Raw genomic sequence first — 11,668 nt, 5'->3', positions numbered from 1 at the left:
AGCGGGGCAAGAAGAAAGGATTCCTTCAGGACAAAAGTAAGCATGCAAAGTCATACTCTGATTTCATCCTGATTATTTCATTCACTTCATGTCCATAAAACTGAGGCCAGAATGAGACCGTAATAAATAAATGAAGCAATCAAATGTTCAGCTTCTTGTGAGGTATATATGATCCCCTTAGGAGGACATACACACTGATTTTATAAGGAACCCACTCACTACTGAAAGATTTATACCTGGATCCATTTCCAAATCAATTTTTCCTTGACTTGAGGCTTTCACTAAGACTCTTGTGGGGATTATAGAATTTGAGTTAGATGCCACTGTATTATTGTTCTGTATACAGGAAGATTTTGCTTTTAGCAGTTTCTCAACAAAACTCTATTTTCAGAAGGGGGAAAGAGAGAAGCTGGTCTAGAAAATTACACACAAAATGAGTGAGACTGGATAGCAGAAAATCAAAGGGAACAAGAAGAACCCCAACTGTTTCTAAGTGATGCCCCTCACCTTGGTTCATAGGTGGCAGTGACAGGCAGGACTGTCCCACTGCCGGGGGGCAGAGACGAGTCCCAGTCCTGTCCACAGGGAGATCTGGAGCTTTTGACCCCAGCTAAATTATACAGTGGGTTATTCCTTCTCTCCTTTTTATGTTAAGCTATGTAGCGTCAGAAGTCCATCTGTTGGATATCAAATGCACTTACAATAACTCAGGCATGAAGTCAAACAATATTGCAAAACAAGGACAACTGCAATTTTTTAGTGCTTTTAGTAGGATTGTATAAGATGAGGATTTGGGTTGTTGGTTTTTTTTTTTCCCAGTCTCAGTAGCAGAAACATCTCTTTAGTCATTTGCATTCAAAAGCTGAATGCATATAGAGTCTTTTGAATCTTAATATTGATGCAAGTCATTACCACCCTAACAGTAAAAGTTTCAGGGTAGGGAAATCAGCTGCACAACGTATAATTGGCCAGACATACATGGAATTGAGAAAAAATAAACCTATCTTTAATTGTTTTAATGCCGTGGTTTGGTTCCTGTCAGAGAACACTCTGTCCCACCAACATTAATTGAGCTGATTTAATCATCTGCCTAGAAAGAAACGATTCAGCCCAGGGAGAAACAATACAGCAGTTAGTAACACTCAGGTATTTGTGACAGGGGCTGCCTTACAAAGTTCAGGACAGACCCAGAGCTGGCTCAGAGTGGGGTAGCCAAAGGATTAAGAAAGATTTGGGGATTTAATCTAAGAACAATACTTTTCAACCATTGCAGAAAGCCCAAAGGTCCGATAAGGGGTGGAGTCTCTCCCTAGTGCATTTTTAAGTAAGCGACTTCATTTTAAGAGCAACACAGATCCTGGAGCTGAACTTTGTGAAAATCACAAACCCAGGGAAAAATTGAATTCTAGTGAAAACGTTTTTCTTGCTTTCTGACTCATAGTTGGGCTTTAATCCTTTTTGAAAGCAGATCTTCCTGATATTAAACACAGAATTTTCTGTTTAGTATTCCTCTGCAGAGGACTTGACCTCCTGCTAGTAAAAAGCCCAAAGGACCATCGCGTTAATGTTTACCTACCCCAGGAGTTCCAGCTCTAGCAGAAGACAAAAACACACTGTCTGCTAACATTTTCCCTTTCTTAGATCTTTAGATGAAAGGGAGATTCGCTGCATGCACAAAATGCAACTTCTTTTGGTACTTCCTTGCAATGAATGGTGTCAAAACGTTTCTTTTTTCTTCTTTTAGGTACTGGCTGGGCAGTTGAGGGACCTGGGTGTGGTGCTTGGCCGGCTGCACGCTTCCTCTGGGTCATCACTGAGATCACTCAATCTCTCCCAACCTCGGTTTCTTCTCCATAAGAGAAGTCATTGCTAATGCTTTGTTTACTTGCACCATCAGCCAAAAATGCGCAATATAAATAAATCACCAACCCCTTAAATGTCTGGATTTACTAGCACTAAGAGCAGCAAAACCACCTTGGACATCCATGTTTTTCAGGGTGTCCTGTTTACACCCCAGAGTCCTGGTTTGAAACTATACTGCAGAATAACAACTGACCGTGCTCCAGGCTCTGGCACTTAGAAACACCAAGATATAGTTGTCACCTGCACCAGCCCCCATGTCTCCCTTCTCCGTGAGGCCTTGATGGATACAGCAAGTGCCTGCCAGTCTCAGTCTTCCTCATCCACACGAGGATATCACCCACTAACTCACCCAGCATCCTCTTCTCCATAGGCACTTTTCTATGTGCGAATTCATCTGACTCCACTTATGGGTTTCACACTGACCTTGGTCTTGCTGCAGATAACACAGGAGACATGTTTGAACTGCAGCTCGATTCACGTGCTTGCAGACTGGCATCTAGTGCTGCCTGAGCCGCCCTGCAGGACCCTCTCCTGCTTCCTTCTGCCTCTCCAGGAAAGCTTGGGTTTCCCCTGAGTCCTGCATCCCTTTAGCCAGTCCTCCGCAGAGGTCTCAGATACCCTAGGGCACCCTACGTAGCACTAGACACCTATATTTAGACATCTAACATGCATCTTTGCTGTCTGAAGAGTACGCAGCTAAGGCTGAAATTCAGGTCCAGATTCAACCACCTGCAGGTGTCTGCATGGCAGGTGTGTACGTGTGTGCTACCCCCGCTCTCGTTGTGCCAGGTGCTAGGTGGAAACCGAGTCCATGCAGTCAGCAGAGACAAGAGAGCCGTTCCCATGCTGTCTATAGGTGTCTGCTGCAAGGAGAGGGTTGAATTGCTCTCTTGGAGCCCTCACAGTGCTGGAAAATCTCCACTGGTTGCAACAAGAGCTTAGAAACCCACCCACATGGAGGCAGCCCACAGTGGGTATGTCTGCAGGCGGTGTTTGAAGCTGGACCTGACTCCCACCCAAAAGTATTTTGAACCCAGTGAAATGTGTTGCTAAATGAGAGAGGCAGGGACAGGCAGGCTAATGCAGCGGCTGGGGAAAGGTTCAGATCCAAGCTTGTGAAATTATGAGACCTCCAGACCATGCGGAGTCATCTGTTATAGCACGAAACCGAAAGTACGGCTGCTTTTCTTGAATAAAGCCTCTAACACTTTTTCTACCCCACAGTCATGACAAATGACTTGGAGCCCTGTTACTGCTTTGCCAGAGAGTGACAATGTAAAATGATCCCCAGGGGAATCCCGCTGCCAGCGTGTATCACCGGGTATTTGCTGTTCATGTGTACATTTGCGCAGCCAGAAGTTAAATGCTGCCGCCGGTTTCTTAGGGATTTGAGCCTTGCATTTGACTGACAGCTTCAGCAGGCGCTGTTTCCATAGCTGGCCCGTCAATACATTCATGTCTCTGTTAAATGTTACCGTAAAAGAGCGGTGGAAAGCAGGATGCCTTCTTCTTTGCTCCGGTCCAGTAGTTCCTCCAGCCATCTTTTTCTGTAACATCATTGATTTGTGTGGGTGCTTGTAGGACTCCATCAACCTCTTGCCACTTTCCGAAAAGAAAGCTCAAAACTGAAACAAGCTTCTTGCACCCCAAGGTCTTCAGCATTCACTGCAGCACAGCTTCCTGGGAATATGAAGTGCCTGGACTGTCAGCACTTATCTCTGAGCTGAAGAAAATGCTGGTGAGGAATGTCATACTCCTGCAGACCTCGCTGTAACAGGACATGCACCCTGATCATGGCATAAAGACAGCAAACCTCAAAGTTTTGCAAATGGTGAATGCATATTAAAGGAGAAATAAGAAGTGGCACTTCCCTTCAGTGTAGCAAGGATAAAAAGTCTGTTTGGAGCTCTGTTCAAGGATGCTTTGGTGCCAGCAAAAGACCTGCTCCATCCTTTCCCTCCCGGCTGCTCACGGCCCTAGGACTGCAGCCCCTTATGCCGCAAACTTTGTGGTGAGCTTCACGCCAGGCAGAAATCCTTGGGGATGATGGCAGGAGTCACACGCTTGATCCATACGGTAAACTCAGACATATTAAAAAACTCATGGCTGCATTCAGCCTAGCAGCTGTACAAACAACACAGTTGGTAGAGCCACAAAATGGATTTTGTGGGCAGATATTTAGTAGCATAAAATATACCCCAGACTTCCTACTCAGAATCAGAAACAGGTTTGTCTCCTGGTGCTGGCCAGAGCTAAAAGACATCCCTTTGACAAATGCAGGTTCCAGCGGGGAGGGTTTAGCAGGAAGGCCATCCTTCAAGGGAAAGCCTGTATTTAGGGGATTGCTAAACCAAGGACAAGCTCTTCAGCTGGCTTAGCCCTTACGCACATCAGTGATGACTCCGGACCTACACTCCTGACACCAGCTGATGTTTGATCACTGTCTCCCATTCTTACCCTCACCGAAACAACCCTGCAGCTTGAAATCCTCATGCATCATGTTAGCTTTAGTGGCATCATCACCTGCTATCACTGGAAGTTAAGGATGTGCAAACAAATCAGTCATTCCCCCCCATCTCCCTGGGATCAAGGCAGGGACCCACCACGAAGCTAAACCCTGGCCTCACCCGTATCCATCTTCCAGCAGCTAAGGGAGCTGACCCTTCTAAAAACAGACTAGTTTGTGGTTTTCTATACTTTAATTTACAGGTTGTAAGCAAAGATAGTCCCAGCATCTCAGCCCTGGGAGAGTCACCAGGAGGAGCTGGACCACTGCTCTCCTTTCCTTTGTAAGGAGCACAGAGAAAATCAGAGGTGAGGATTCCCTCTGGAGGGATTAGCCACACGTGGGCTTTAACCCGCTTTATTTTTTCTCTACAACCTGTGATTTTGCAGTAACAGAGCTGTGGCTGAGAGCATCTGCTAAGGAATTAGTTAGAAATGGTCTTACTGGGACTTCTGGTGTAACTCCAGATTGCAGAGATAAGGACCAGCTGAGAGTTTACAGCAGGGAGGGAAAGGCGGGTGTCATCTCACTTGCTCCTTTTCTGCACAATCCCCATACTGCTTCCAGCAGACAAATTTTATATTCCATTCTCTGCTTCTGAAACGTCATGCAAACTTTTGTGGTGTTGCTATTAGTATAGTTATTTTAATTTTTTTTTCGGTATTAGTAGTGCCAAATGAAAATAAATAAGCACACAAACACTACCCGCTTCTTCCCTAAGCCGTGCCATGGATGGTATTTCTGAAGAGCCTGACATTTCTATGGTGCTTCACAAATGGGGACAAATTTCAGCCTGGCACCAATCGAGGTCACAACATCAACATCAGAAGCACTTTAGGGGGAAGTCCCCAAGGATGGACACCAAACCAGTACCCGCAGCCCACCAGCCCCAGACCCTTTCAGGTCCACCACGGCTTGGCTTTCTCCAGGAAGGAAGATGCTGCTGAAGACCTCTGGTCATCTTCGTCTAAATACTTTTTTTCCCCTTTTGCTGTGTGATCTGAAGCAAGTCTGGCTCTGTCATGTATCAGGGGCTTATCAGAGCTTACTCATTTTATTCAGTAAATTTTGCCAGAAATGCTTCAGCAACTCCAGGTCTTAAAGAAAAACTTGACATTTGATGGGCTTATGTAGCAGTTCACTGGGCTGCAGCCGGAGCAGCCATACACGTCCCACTGCCTTTCTCCCTCCTGGAGACAGGGCAGCCGAGCACAACGATCCAGTTTATTAAAAACACAGGTGTCAGACCTGGGGCTGCCCCACGGTGCTGGGAAATGTCCACGTCTTGGAGACCTGCTCTTCCAGATGATCAGGTTGCCTTGCTGGTCATGAGGAATGGAGCAGATCTGAAGATGGGAGGGGTTCACTAAAGGAAAACAGCATTTTGGGGCAAATTCTGTTCTCAAAGACCCTGTATGGGGTTCTCCTGGTGTTGGAGCAGGGTACAGGATGCTGCCGAGCCTCTGCCATCCAGGAAGAAGCGGGAGCAAAATGGGATGTAAGTTCCTTGAAATGTGTATGCCAGAAAAGCCTCTCCTCATGGCTTGTCCACTTGTAATAAGGAATTGAGTTTGGCTGTCAATTCTTTGCTCTGAAAGAGACTTCCACTGAATAACAATGAATCCCTGTGTGATAAATAAGCTCCATTCTCCTTCCCTGGAGGCCATGCTGGTTTTTAAGGCTTCAGGATTGTGGGGTGCAGCTCAGCATGAGCTAAGCTGAAAGCTGATGCAGCCCTGATGTTTAAGGGCCAGAGCTGCAGCGGTGGAAATCGGCACCTCCCCTTTGACCTCAGCAGCTCTGAAACGCTTTAGTTCCTCTGTGTCTGCGTAATTAGACATGGAGCAATTTTATTTTTTTTTTATCCCATGTAGGGTTTAAGAAAGTCATACTTCGGAAAATCAGCATTAGAAGACAAGAGAGTGGTAAGGAGTGGGAGCAACCTCCCTCTGCGCACCCAAAAGCCACATCGAAGAAGAAGGTCTCAACTGAGTTAAATCTAGCACAGCCTGTAACAGATCAGGTCTGGTCCTGTGTCCCCAGGGGTCACAAGACACGTGGAACAAGCTCCGTCACTGCGCAAAGCAGCAGATCCAGCTGCTTCCATCTTCCCTTATTCCCCCATCACTTTCATCATCTGCTATTTCATGAGGAAATCGCTAGGACACCTTCAGGATGACCACTTGGCTGGGCTCTGTGGTCCTGGAGCAGGAACTGGTGGCTTTTATTAGCCCCAGCTGATAAACCTCTCCCTGTAGCAGCTATTCCTTTAGCTTCAGTGATGTTCACCTACCTCCCCTGGACACACACTTTCAGTATGAAAGCACAAAGCAAAGCTCATTTGCAACTCATTTAATTCTGAATATATGTTGAAGCCTCAAGAAATGCTGAGCTGACAAATTACGCCTTTTTACTACCTTTTATTGGATGCCATCAGATCATTTGCAGTAGTTGGACAGGTCATCTGCACAGTCTGGAAATCCCAGTGCTGGCTACAGCAGCTTCACAAATGCATCATCTGTTGCATTTCTTTGCACTAAAATTGCTTTTATTTTCAGGCATAGTGGAATTGATGAAGAGTAGAAGTTCTGTTCACTGTTTTTCTGGAGGCTTAAAAACCCCAGAGTGAAATCTAAATATAGATTTATCCCATAGCAGGATTTGTCTTGCACCTAAAGAAAAAAGTATTTTGCTGAAATTGGAGGGTTTTTTTGTGCTGAGGTCACCTTTGTCCTTGCAAAAATAACTGACAAAATAAAGACTACCCACCTTCTTTGTAAAGTGAAGATTTTTCTTTGAGGTTTTTCCTTTCGCTGAAATCTTGATGACTCAGCAATTCCACTGTGCAAAGCTCTGCAGGACCACGTTAATGTTCTACCGAAATTCTTTGCTTCAGGATTAGTTCTTAAAATTGAATGTCTACAAAATGTAGACAGATGTCTAAACTAAATACACAGGGGCTAATCCTCGGTTCGCATACTTGCAGTTAAATTTGGAGCACCAGCAGTGAAGTCACTCCAATTGCAGCAGTTGAGACCTTGTGGTCTCTGTGAGATCCCTCTGGTTCTGTATCCTTAAAAGCTGCAGTCACATCTGCATCTATTGTATCACACACACAATAGATGTGTGTGTGAATCAGCTTTCACCTAATATACCTATTCTTACATTTTTAACATTGTTTAGTATGTTTTTCTATTCATCCCTAAAGCTGCCTGGGCACTGGTGAAAACCCACAGAATTAATGACATTCAAATCTTGCTTTTAAAGCAATTTCTTCTATTCTTACATTCTGGGAAGCCTTTCAAACTCTGTTGCAGCAGAGAAAAGCAATGGAAGGCTGACCATCCCTACTGCTCCATGGGAAGTAGAGTCACCACATGACTCAAATGATGCTATTTTTTTTCCTGCAGCCCCATCGTAGAGGAAAAGTGCAGGTTGGTCATGAAGGCTTGTCCTTTTGACCATGGCCTGGTCATATATATGTATATATGGTTATATTTTTAGTGTGGATTTTTCTCTGTACTGAAATAACCACAAGCACCACTAGATGTCACAGCTGCTTCACTGTTTGACTTCTCTCCCAGGGTTGTTTTGCTGAACCGCCTTGGCTGGAGAAGGACCTTTGCAGGTTTAGCTGAAGAGTAAAAAAACAAGGACCATGCAACTAAGCAAAACCAGGTTTTTGGCCTCGGGACGTGTAAGATGCTTTAGGACAGACCTTTCCTAGGCAAAGAATTCATCCACTTCTGAAATCCTCCAGGCAGGCACAAAAAGACTTGTTCAGTCTGAAGGCAGCTATCAAACCTGCAGGGCCTCCCGGACCCTTTGAAGCTACAGCAGAAAATCAGGGAGGAGAAGAGGTTTGAAGAGGGACACAAAAAAAGTCTGCTGAAGGCAGGAAAGCAAAGTGACCACAAGGATATTATTTTCTCCTTTATTCTGATAGTTTCGGTGTTGGAAGTAAATTTTCTGTACTTTCTCTAAAGTTAACATATGGCATTTGCGTTGTTGCTGTGGGTATTGATGCTGGTCCTGGAACTCATGAACACCTGCCTCCTCCTACTGAAATAGTAAAGAAATAGCAAAAACATCAACTGACCATAATTAGGGGCATTTTCTGTCGAAGGGAGCTAATTATAGTGCCCAACTGCTACAGAGGTTGGCTGTATCTCTGCCCTATTTTAGCAACCTGTGGCAGAGAGGCAAATGATTGCAAAGTGAAGGAGTGAGCACAGTTGCTTTAGCCCATGTGAAGGCCAGGGGCAGAATATTCTCCCCCCGCCTTCCCAGGATAGTCTGATTTCTGTCTCCTCTGGTGTCATCCGTAGGAACCCGTTCATCCTCAGGACTTAGCACCGAGGTTACCACAAAAGAAAAATACACCTTTTTCGGAGGGAAGTTCAAACTAATTATCTCCCATAGGCCTTCAGAGAATTTGTCTTCCTCCTCTAGACACACTGTAGTCAGTGCACCAGCCTGTGTCATCACTATGCACGTGAAAATAATAACAAAGCTGAAGATAATGAATTCATTTATTCGCTCTGTCGTGACCAGTAATTGCTCCTGTGGATTCCTTTTTCACTCCAATGACAACATTTATTACAAATAAAACCAAAACTGAATTCCTGTGAAATTGCTATTAAAGCATTCCCTGAAGGTAAAAAATAGACTGAAAGCAATTAAAAAAAGAAAAACGAAAAAAGAAAAAAGAAAAAAAAGAAGACAAAAGTGATCGTCAGAACAAATTGCACGTTACAAAAAGCCGTGGATGTGTTCAGTGGGGGTGCTCTTGCTGTGCTGAACTTGTACAATATAGCTCAGCCTTGCACAGCTTCAACTCTCCGTCATTTCCACAGCATCACATCTGTGGTCTTGACAAACACCAACCACCGCTGCACGTGTTGCTTCCAGCACCAACCGTCTGCTTTTTATTGAGTTCATTTTAGACAGCCTGGGGCTGAGAAGTGTTAATTCCCCTTGCTGTTTCCACACAGAGCAGGCAAACTCCCACGTATCCACCGGGATAACTTGCAGGCATCTCCTCTCCAGCCCGGTGCTGATGAATTTTCGTGCAAACCAGGCGTGCACAGCTCACACCTGCGCAGTGCCACGCTGCCACCCGTATAGACCCGCCATAGGCTTTCCACATTGCTTCTCACACACCGTCTGTCAGCATCCAGGCTAGCACACACCCCAGGATGGTCTTTCAGGCTTGACTCATCTGGCTGCTGCTACTCTGCATCCAAGGCAAGGATTAAACCAAGGAAAAACCTGATTTAATTTCATCCCTAAAATGGAGATGAAATGGAAAAGTCCAGGCACGTTGTGTCCCACCCCTTAAATTCTTCAGCTAAATTCATTCATATCGTAAGCACCCTTTTCTAAAAACTGAGTGCATTTAACAGGAAAAGGATTAAAAATCGCACAAAAATAAATGGCACTTTTACCTTGAATGAGCTTTGGACCAAACCTCCAGTGGGTAACAGAGGAAAGCCAGTGGAGGCTCTCCCACTCTCTGGGAGATGTCCCACCACGGGGCATCGGAAGCACGCAGGCACAGAGTGCTTCTCCTGAGCAAGGGGCATTTTTCAGCTCAATGAGGTTTCCACTTGGTTACACCACTTCAGTGGGTACCGCAGAGGATTATTAGCTGTCTGCTTTCACACTTCACTGAAACACCCAGAGGCGTTTACCGTCAAACAGAAATATTTGCAATACTGAATTCAGTTCAAAATTGCTGGGATTATTCACAGGTTTAGAATTACAAGAGCCCAAGTCCTAAAGAAGGCCACAGTGAAATGTGGCTCATCATACATCTTCAGGTGATAAAATATGATTTTGACTGGATATACTTTGTGCAGTGATATGAAAATCACACCTTCTGCGATAATACCATGAAGACATTCAGAAGATAAGTTTTAAAATTGCCAGTTTCTCAGTTATTTACATCATCCTTATGACCAAACAAATTAAGGAAATATTGTATAACGGAGAGCTAGGGTTGTAATCTGATCTCAGGTAGTCATCATCTTAAAAGTCTTAATGAGTCAAAGGTGACAAATAAATTATAACATGGGAAAAGGCACATGTAGCCACGGAGGAGACCTTGAATGCATCATCTGAGAGTGCAGGAGGGCAAAGCCACCAAGGGTCCTAGCTGCAGGGACTAAGTTGTCTGCTCACTGGATATCCATCCACCACCTTTATCCCCACAAGCTGGAGCAATGCCCGTATATTCCCCTTGTCTCTAGTTCCCCATGTCCATCTCCTGTGCACTTGCCTGTTGCCTTCGAGGTCAGGCCGGTGTCCCCTTCTCATCCACACTGGCCTTCTGCCATGCTGGCTCTGCTTCCTCCACGTTGGGGTGGACTGCAGAGGAGGAGGTGAACCACGGAGGAGGAGGTGGACCACAGGTTAGGAGATGGATCGTGGGGGAGGAGGCGGCCCATGGCTCTCCACTGATGGACTGTAACATGAACCCAGAGTGGCACAAAGGTGTCTGAACTGCCTCACCCATCTCGAAGCTTGGCCAGATGGGTCCCACCCTGTTTGTCTACATTCACCTAATTTGCATGACTTGCCTGTCACGAGATTATTTATTACAGCGGCTTTGGTCAAATTCCTCTTCCGCACTTTAAAGCAATGCTTTTTTTGTCTGCCTGACTTCAGATGCAGACTAAAACCAACTGAGGCCAACAGGTCTACTCATGCTTACACACTTTGCTAAACGAGCATTTTTGTTAGGCTCAGTGATGCTTTCTTTTGAGATAATACTAAATCACAGCTCACCCAAGCCTGGTGCCAACTGCCTTTCATGTCCGGCGGGAAAAGAAACTCATGCCATAATTTACCTCAGGTGGGATAGATAGAATAGAATAGAATAGAATAGAGTAGAATAGAATAGAATAGAATCGAAAACAAAAACGCCAAAGGTTCATTGTGTATTTTGCCTCCACTGCATGGACTGATGCCCCCAAGCATTGCATATATTTGTCTGGAGAGTCCTTGCCCATTTCCAGAGAAACAGGATGGTTTCAAACCATCTGTTTATCAACAGGGGTGACAACTAGTATTGCCAGGTGAAAACTGAGAGCCCTCATCTCTTTTGTCTTCTTGGAACTGTATCACAAAAAACCAACCTGGTCAGGTTTGGTCACGACCCAGCAATGCTCTTTAGCAACCTGGCTGCTGGCATCCGAATGCATTAAATCAGACCTTCATGGGTGGTGAAGGCGACGGCAGGACTGATACGGTGGCAAGCACTGGATGCAGGGAGTGACTGGCTGCCTGGCAAGCAGC

Source organism: Platalea leucorodia, assembly GCF_965183815.1.
Source record: "Platalea leucorodia genome assembly, chromosome: 6".
NCBI classification, from domain to species: Eukaryota; Metazoa; Chordata; class Aves; order Pelecaniformes; family Threskiornithidae; genus Platalea; species Platalea leucorodia.
This window is presented reverse-complemented; position numbering follows the sequence as displayed.